Source organism: Cebus imitator, unplaced genomic scaffold (assembly GCF_001604975.1).
Source record: "Cebus imitator isolate Cc_AM_T3 unplaced genomic scaffold, Cebus_imitator-1.0 Scaffold51, whole genome shotgun sequence".
NCBI classification, from domain to species: domain Eukaryota; kingdom Metazoa; phylum Chordata; class Mammalia; order Primates; family Cebidae; genus Cebus; species Cebus imitator.
This window is the reverse complement of record NW_016107366.1, coordinates 187,412-195,250: the sequence shown is the minus strand read 5'-3', so window position 1 is coordinate 195,250 and position 7,839 is coordinate 187,412. Positions and strand designations below refer to the sequence as shown.

The following is a 7,839-nucleotide window of genomic DNA, read 5'->3' as shown; positions in this document are numbered from 1 at the left end:
ATTGTTCTTTCTGTCTTGTATAGTGTCTCGTGTGGTACATGGTCTGTGGTACAATTTCAATGAATGTTTATTAAATAATGAACTGAGAAATTTTGTGGTTCATTTAAAGATGAATTAATAAGGGACTCAAGGTGAAGTCATTACTCATTAAATAAGCTATAGTGATTAACCAAATTGCATAGTCATTTGTAGTTTTGCAGTTTTAGTCTCTGACTACATTATGATCAAATCCATATGTACTACGATGAAAGAAGTGAAGATCTGTTCAACACTATCTTTGTGCTATATGCTTTATATATCATAATTAGTGATCTCCTCTAAGTTATTACCATTTTACAGTTGAGGAAAGATTCAGAGAAGTTGAGTGATATATCTAAGGTAAAAATAAATATGTATACAGGGGCTGGGTGTGGTGGCTCATGCCTGTGATCCCAGCAGTTTGGGAGGCGGAGGTAGGTGGATCACCTGAGGTGTGGAGTCCGAGACCAGCCTGACCAATATGGAGAAACCTCGTCTCTACTAAAATACAAAAAATACAAAAATACAAAATTAGCTGGACTTGGTGGTGCATGCCTGTAATCTCAGCTACTTGGGAGGCTGCAGCAGGAGACTCACTTGAATCCAGGAGGCAGAGGTTGTGGTGAGCTGAGATCGTGCCATTGCACTTCAGCCAGGAAAGCAAGCAAAAACTGTCCAAAAAAAAAAACAAAAATCTAGTGAGTGGCAGGCTGACGTTTCTAACCCAGGGAGTCAAACTGTAGACTCTGAAGTATCTGTTTTTTTTTTGTTTACTTGTTTTTAACTTTTATTTCCAGTGGAAAATAAGTTATATTGAGACCTCACCAGCTGCAAAATCTGTTCCTGGCATTAAGCTTCTTCTTCCTTTGCAATTTGGTCTTTCTTGAGTGGTCCCATGAATGCTTTCTTCTCCTCTATGGTCTGGAAGTGGCCATGGCCAAACTTGGAGGTGGTGTCAGTGAACTTAAGGTCAGTCTTCTCCAGAGCCTTCTGCTTGGTCTGCACCAGCAAGGACTTGCGGAGGGTGAGCACTTGCTTCTTGGTTCCCACCACACAGCTTTTCAGCGTGACAAAGTCACTGGGCACTTCATGATATTGGACAAAGCCACCCAGAGGGTTGATGCTCTTGTCAGGTCATAGTCGGTGGAGGCATTGTTTTGATCAGCTTGCTGTCCTTGATAAGGTAGCCCTGGCCGATCTTAGAGATCATCTTGTTGATCTCAGTGCGGTGATGGTAGCCTTTCTGCCCAGAACAAGCCATAGAGAAGGCCACATGGACAGGATGCCATGCCCCAATGCAGGCCACCTTGCGCAGCCTAGGTGAGTCTTGCAGAGCTGTTTTTTACTTTTTTATATTGTCTCAATGACCTTATTTTTTTGTTATTGGTTACTTTCTATCATCACCTCTGCTCTGTCCCCATTTAGAATTTTATGATTTAGCAATAAATGCCCTTAGGCCCCTGAGGCTTATGCCTTTTTTGTCATTTAGTATCTTTTCCCCCCACCCACGGAAAGCATTGTGCTTGCTTTGTCAGTCATTGGTAGTCTAAAAATAGTTTTGTAACTGGATAAAGGAATTTGGGTATGAACAGAGTTGAAGTGTTCAGTTCAGCTTGATAAAAATTTCAGACTTTAACTGTCAGCTCTGTTTAGCTTCACAGTCCTCTATTGGTGTGGTAGTAACCTCACAAGCCACAAAAAAGAGTTCTCCCTGAAGGATCTGTTAGTCATGGAGGAAATAAGACCTTTTTGCTTCTAGATTTTCCAGCTGTACCAGCAGGTTCAGACTGGACTACCCTCAGAGCAGACTCCATGCATCTGAGTGGTGAAACTCCCTTGGTCTCCCATACAGAGAAATCCTCATTATTGAACTTTTCTCTTTCCTGGCACTTCCTTCCTGAACAATTTCCCAACAGTATCTGTCCTCCGCTCCCAAGCTCTTTCTAACCATGCATGTAGTTCCTTCATACTTCTGGATTTTGATTTTCCCCGAGATCTTTCAGCCTGGAAAACATTATTCGATCTCCTCGACCTAATTTCTCCAAACTAGGATTCCTTTCACCCTGTATCCCTCCTGCCCTGCAGAATATTTCAGCTATTCAGGCTGCCCAAGCATTATTTTGATCAGTGATGAATTTGGTTTCTCCATACTTTGTTTCCACATTTGAGAACTTAGTTGGAAAGCAAGTCAGATCACCATGTCATTAAAGGAATTTTGTTTTTTTCTTCTCTTTTTAGTTATAATGCTTTGATGACTGAAAAACATTCATAGCTTGACAGCAAAAACTTGAGGGTAAATTTACACTATGACTAAGGTATCTCTACTTCAAAGTATCTGGTAGGTTATGTAGATTACCCACTTACACATAACAAATATATAATATCTTGGGGGCAAACAGTCATCTAGAAATTAAATGATGGACTTCTGTGCAGAGCTCTCTTCTTTTTTCACCAGTTTTTGAATGGTGGCAGATTTTCAGGTGGCAAAATCAGTTTAGAGGATTATAGGCACTTTCTTTTCCTTTATGGACTCTGCTGAAATGTTGAGTAAATAAATAATTATACAGCTTTCCCATCAAGGGCAAATGGCAATGTGCTCCCAACTTACCTTCTTGCTTCTACCCTTGTCTCCTCCTACGTACAGCAACCAGAGCGGCTCTGTTAAGGTATAAGCCAGATAATCTCACGCCTCTGCTCAAAACCCTTCAATGTGCAGATTGAGGATGTCACCCCCATCTCCTCTGACAGCACCCACAGGAGGGGGGGTCACTGTGGTCGCCGTCTGTGAACAAGACTCCTCAAAATATTTTCTGTTAATAAATTGCCTTCATGTAAACAACAACAACAAAACCCTCCAGTGGCTTCCCAAGTGAAGCTAAACTCCTTAGGAGAGCTCTCAAGATAATCTATGATCTGGCCCCCATCTGACTTTATCTGGTTTTACTCTCTTCTTTGATCCCTCTATTCCATACACATCAGGTGCCTTGATGTTCCTTGGACTTCACAGGCATTCTTTTGCCTTAGGATCTTTGCAGACTTTTCCTGGATCTCTCTCCAGTATTCTTTTCTCTCAATTCCTGTCAAATCTTGACGTTCTCTGTGGGAGCTTCCCTGATCACCCTATTTAAAAATCACAAACCCCAATGTTTTCAATCATTTTCTACTTTTTCTTATCTATCATAGCACTTATGGTGCTTACTTAAATATTTGGTTCCTCTTTCTCCACTAAAATAGAAGTTCAACTTGGGCAGAAATCTTGGTGTTTGTTCATTGTTTTATTCACAACCTCTAGAACAGTGTCTGGCACATGGTCAGTTCTCAATAACTATTTGTTGAATGAGTAAGTGGTATGGCCTAGAATTTTGGCGTTTTTTTTCCATTGATTTCACTGCAGTCTCTTATGGGCTATACATAAGGGCATGGTGTGTGTTGTCTCTCTCTCTCCTTGAGGAGTTTGCCAGAAATTTGCATCTGTCACAAAGAACTGGGCAACATCCAGATCAGAACCCAAAGGATTCTCGGGGGAGTAGGCCCTTGGTATTTTTCTTTTTAAATTTTGGAATAATTTTAGATTTACAGAAAAGTCGCCAGATAGTACGGAGGGTTGCTGTGTATCCGTTATCCCATTTTCCCTGTTTTTAAAAAATACTTTATGGAGGTAAGATTGCCATAGAAAAAGCTGTACATATTTAGTGTTTATAACTTGATGAGTTTAGAGATAAGCATACACCCATGAAACCATCATCACAATCTATGCCATAAACCTATTCATCATCTCCAATTATTATTATTAATTTTTGTGGCAAGAACACTTAAGATCTATCTTCTTAGCACATTTTCAAGAACATAATATATTGTTATTTATAGGCACTATGTTATAAAGTAGATCCCTGGGATTTATTGATCTTGTATAATTGAAACTTTGTACATTTTGATTAAATATCTTGTCTCCCAGCTGCTGTCAACCACCAGACCACTATGCTTCTGAGTTTGACTATTTCAGATTTATTATGTAAATTGTATCATGTACTATTTGTCCTGTGTCTGATGTATTTCGCTAACCATACTGTCCTCCAGATTCATCCATGTTGTCACAAATGGCAGAATTTCATTTCTTTTCAGGGCTGAATAATGTTCCATCATATTTATATGGTATGTTTTCTTTATCCATTTACTAATGAATGGGCATTTAGGTTGCTTCCATGTCTTGGCTATCGTGATTAACGCTGCACTGAACACAGGAGTACAGATATCTCTTTGAAACCTGTGCCCTGTTCTTTACATTCCTTTCTTTATATTTAAGTTTTTGCTTTTTACAACAACCCCACATGTAAATGGCACTTTAATTCACCCCAAATAATCTCATTTGATTTTCATGTCAATCCTGTAGAGAGAGAAGGAAACCAGCAATAATTGAGCATTACTTTGTACCTGGACGTGAGCCAGGAACTTTCCTAATGGTTATTTCATTAACACATTAACCCCAGAACAGGGGTATCTTTAATCCTATTTTACAGATGGAGCTTGGAGAGTTGGTGACTGGTAACATGCCTGAGATCACACAGTCACTCAAATCTCTGAGCAGACTCCATGCATCTGAGTGGTGAAACTCTTTCTACTCTTCTAATTTTTACTCTTCTATCTTCTTTCTTCTATGCTCCCAAAGCCTCTTTTATGTGGGCTTGGTTCCATTTAAGTCACATTTCAGTTTTGCTTCTTCCCCAGAGACTTTTTGGCTTTAGTAAGAACAAGTTGTAGCTTCTTCATTTTGGTTACTATTTGTCCTTGAGCATGAACCCAGGGTCCATAGCAGTCAGACACAATTTAATAAGCTGAAAAAAAAAATAAGTGAACTGCCTAGGATTTTAGCTCATCAGAAGAAAGTTGCCTCATCAATTCAGAGCATAGTACATTGCAGAAATGAGACTGTCTTCAACATTTGGCTTGGCGCATTGACAACGAGCACCGGGGGGTTTATTTGGGAAGAGCACTGAAGGTCCTTTACCCTGTGCAGGAAAGATTAAAACTCTTTCAAGGCAGAATTTGAGTTAGTTCTCTGAAAAAGAAGAGGTGATTTGGAGAAGCCAATCTGTCCCAGCAAAAGTATATACAACTTACAAAATCTAATTCAGCCAAGTTTTCTCTGTTGGCAGCATCTAGGACATATTCTCGTCTTATAATCAGCCAGTCTTGAGAGAACTTCTCAAAGTTAAAAAAACAAAACAAAACAAAAAAGTCCCCGGATTATCCAAATAGTAAAGTTTGAAAAGCAGCCAAAGTGAATTGCATTTTTCCTATTATTACCACATGTGCTTCCCTGCATACCCCATTTCACAAAGAGCAGAATAACGGTACACTGTCTTTATATCAGGAATGCAGCCCCACATCATCCCATTGGCATGGCATTCTACAGCAGAAAGCCACAAGCCCATGGCTTTCCTTGCACAGAGTTCCCATCTTTACAGCTTACTTAATTCTCACTCAGCTCATGTGCTTTAAGTTTTCTTTTTTCCCCATGCAAGCTACATGTGTTGCATTTACACACAGTGAAAGGACTTTATTCTTCATCTGAGTAATTTCACTTTAGTGCTTTCAGGATACGCCTATGCAAACAAATAAAATGTTTTGCCACCCAAAAGAACAGTTTTAGAAAGTATTCAAGTGCAAGTACAGTTGGAAGAATCTTTTATGGGGAGCCAAAGCCAGCTACTGAGTGTGCAGAAAGATTTAGATTAAGCTTGCAGCAGCATGGAGGCACGGGGCATGGTGCAACATGCTTAGTGACTTATTTGTCATATAGAGAAGCAACAACAAAGAAAAAAGAGCTGGACTTTGGCCAGCTCTTTAATTTGCCAGCTATCTGGTTTTAGAGTAGGAAATATCGGGGTTACAAAAGTCACTCGTCTTCTATTTATTATGTGACCTTGGGCGTGACATTTAACCTCTCTGAGTCTCATTTGCCTTATCGGTAAAGGGGGTGGTCATCTCTTCCTTATAGAGTTTTATAAGGAATAAATGGCACTGCATAACTGTAATACACATAGCATATTTCTTTCCTCCCTTCACAGTTCCTTCCTACATTGACAGCTTATTGGTCCTCTGGGTGTAACTGGGTGGGTTTTTCCTTCCCTCCCACTTTATAATCAAGTTAGCTCATTCTCTCCTCATTCTTTCTCCTTGAAGGCATGCTTTCAGCTGTGTATCTGGAGTGGATATGCTACAGGTTGAAATTCTGATTAAGATCTCAGCACTGAAAGTTGCATAACAGTCCACTGTTAAAGTTAATATTTACATTGCACTTTAACATTTAAGGAAGATTTTAAAATAAGTCATCTTGTTTGATTCTCATCATTATTCTGTGGACCAGTTATTAATATTCATTGTTATTTCATTTCCCAGTTGAGGAAGTGGGGGCTTCGAAAAGTTAAGGGAATTGACTAAGGTTGCACAGTTGAAGATACTAGAGTAAGCATGGGCTTCACCCAGTGCACCTAAAAGTAACATATGGTACTTTTCAGGTACTGACTTTACCTCTGTCTTCTGTACTCCCCACCTCCTTGCTACCACTGGCTCTTTTAGTCCCCTTGTATTTCTAGGATTCCTTGAGGACTCTTTCATAAGTCCTCACAAGCACATCCTCTTAGCTACTGCTTGGTGTTGGCCATTTTTGTTCTCTCTAGATTTGGTTTATTTTGGTGAGATCTGTTTCCTGAATTGAAGCATTGTGAAGGTGCCTCCGTGTTGCTATGGCTACAGGTGTCTGCCATCAAAGGAGCTTATATTGAAGGTGCAGTTTCATTGTGCTCCCAAAGTCCCTGGTGCTGCTGCTCACTATGTGCCGCCTAAGCCATGGAGATCCTGATCACTGTACCTCTGTGGTTAGACCACCCAAGTAGGGAGAAAACTTTTCCCTGTTTTGTGTCAAGCTCCTTTCCTTGAGCCTCAAAGCAGTACTGCCTTGCCCCTCACCCCATCCTAATGGCTTATGAAGTTTAGTGAAACAGTACTTTCAGTTTTACTCTAGTCCCTCTTGAACGTCCCAATAAGATTTGGCCAAGGAAAACATAAATCCAAATAGCAGATAAGGTATTGACCTTGGAATCATCCTCTGATTTCAACCACTGATGATTAACGGTATGTCTGATAGGCTATTTCTTATGTTTCAGTGAGTTTTTCCCCCTGCGTTTCCTTAGTCCCACAAGCAAAAAGGCTATCTTCTGGTATTCCCTACTTGTCTTCACATGCAGCTGAATCATTTGGTGACCATAGCTTAGGGCCATGCAGGGACCACTGCCATCCATGTATTATTACAATGGTACTCTGGCTTTTGGATTTCAAAGACCAGTAACACTTCGGAGACAATTTGCAGAAATAACATTGAATTGCCAAGTGTTTCTTTGGCCACCTGAGGAAAACAACAAAAGAGAAAACTCAAAATAATAGCCATTTACTAAAATCATACAGAAAGAGCTGAACTTTTGCCAGCTCTTTAATAACAGAAAGAATCGTAACACCAGAAAAGTAGGAAAGATATTAACACCAAAATAAGAGGTCAGTCTTATTGAATGAATAGCTTTATTAAGAATCTGTACACTTTCATTCTCCCATTTTGCTGCAGACTGTAAAATATTTGTTGCAGTCTGGCATTTTAGAAATGCTATATTGCTTCATTTGCTATTCACAACAATGTGAGGTAAGTTTTACGGTTGTCCTCATTTTACAACTGTAGAAACTCAGGATCAGAAGAGTTGGGCATCTCACCTAAAGTCACAGAGACAATAAGGAGAGCAGTAGAACTTAAATACAAGCCCTGCACTGCCA

The 7,839-nt window shown here is 39.9% G+C and overlaps 1 pseudogene; it reads right to left on the bottom strand.

Annotated features, from left to right (window-relative positions):
• Positions 1 to 849: 849 nt before the first annotated feature.
• On the bottom strand, positions 850 to 5,450 carry LOC108303783 (annotated as a pseudogene).
• Between the last annotated feature and the right edge of the window lie 2,389 nt (positions 5,451 to 7,839).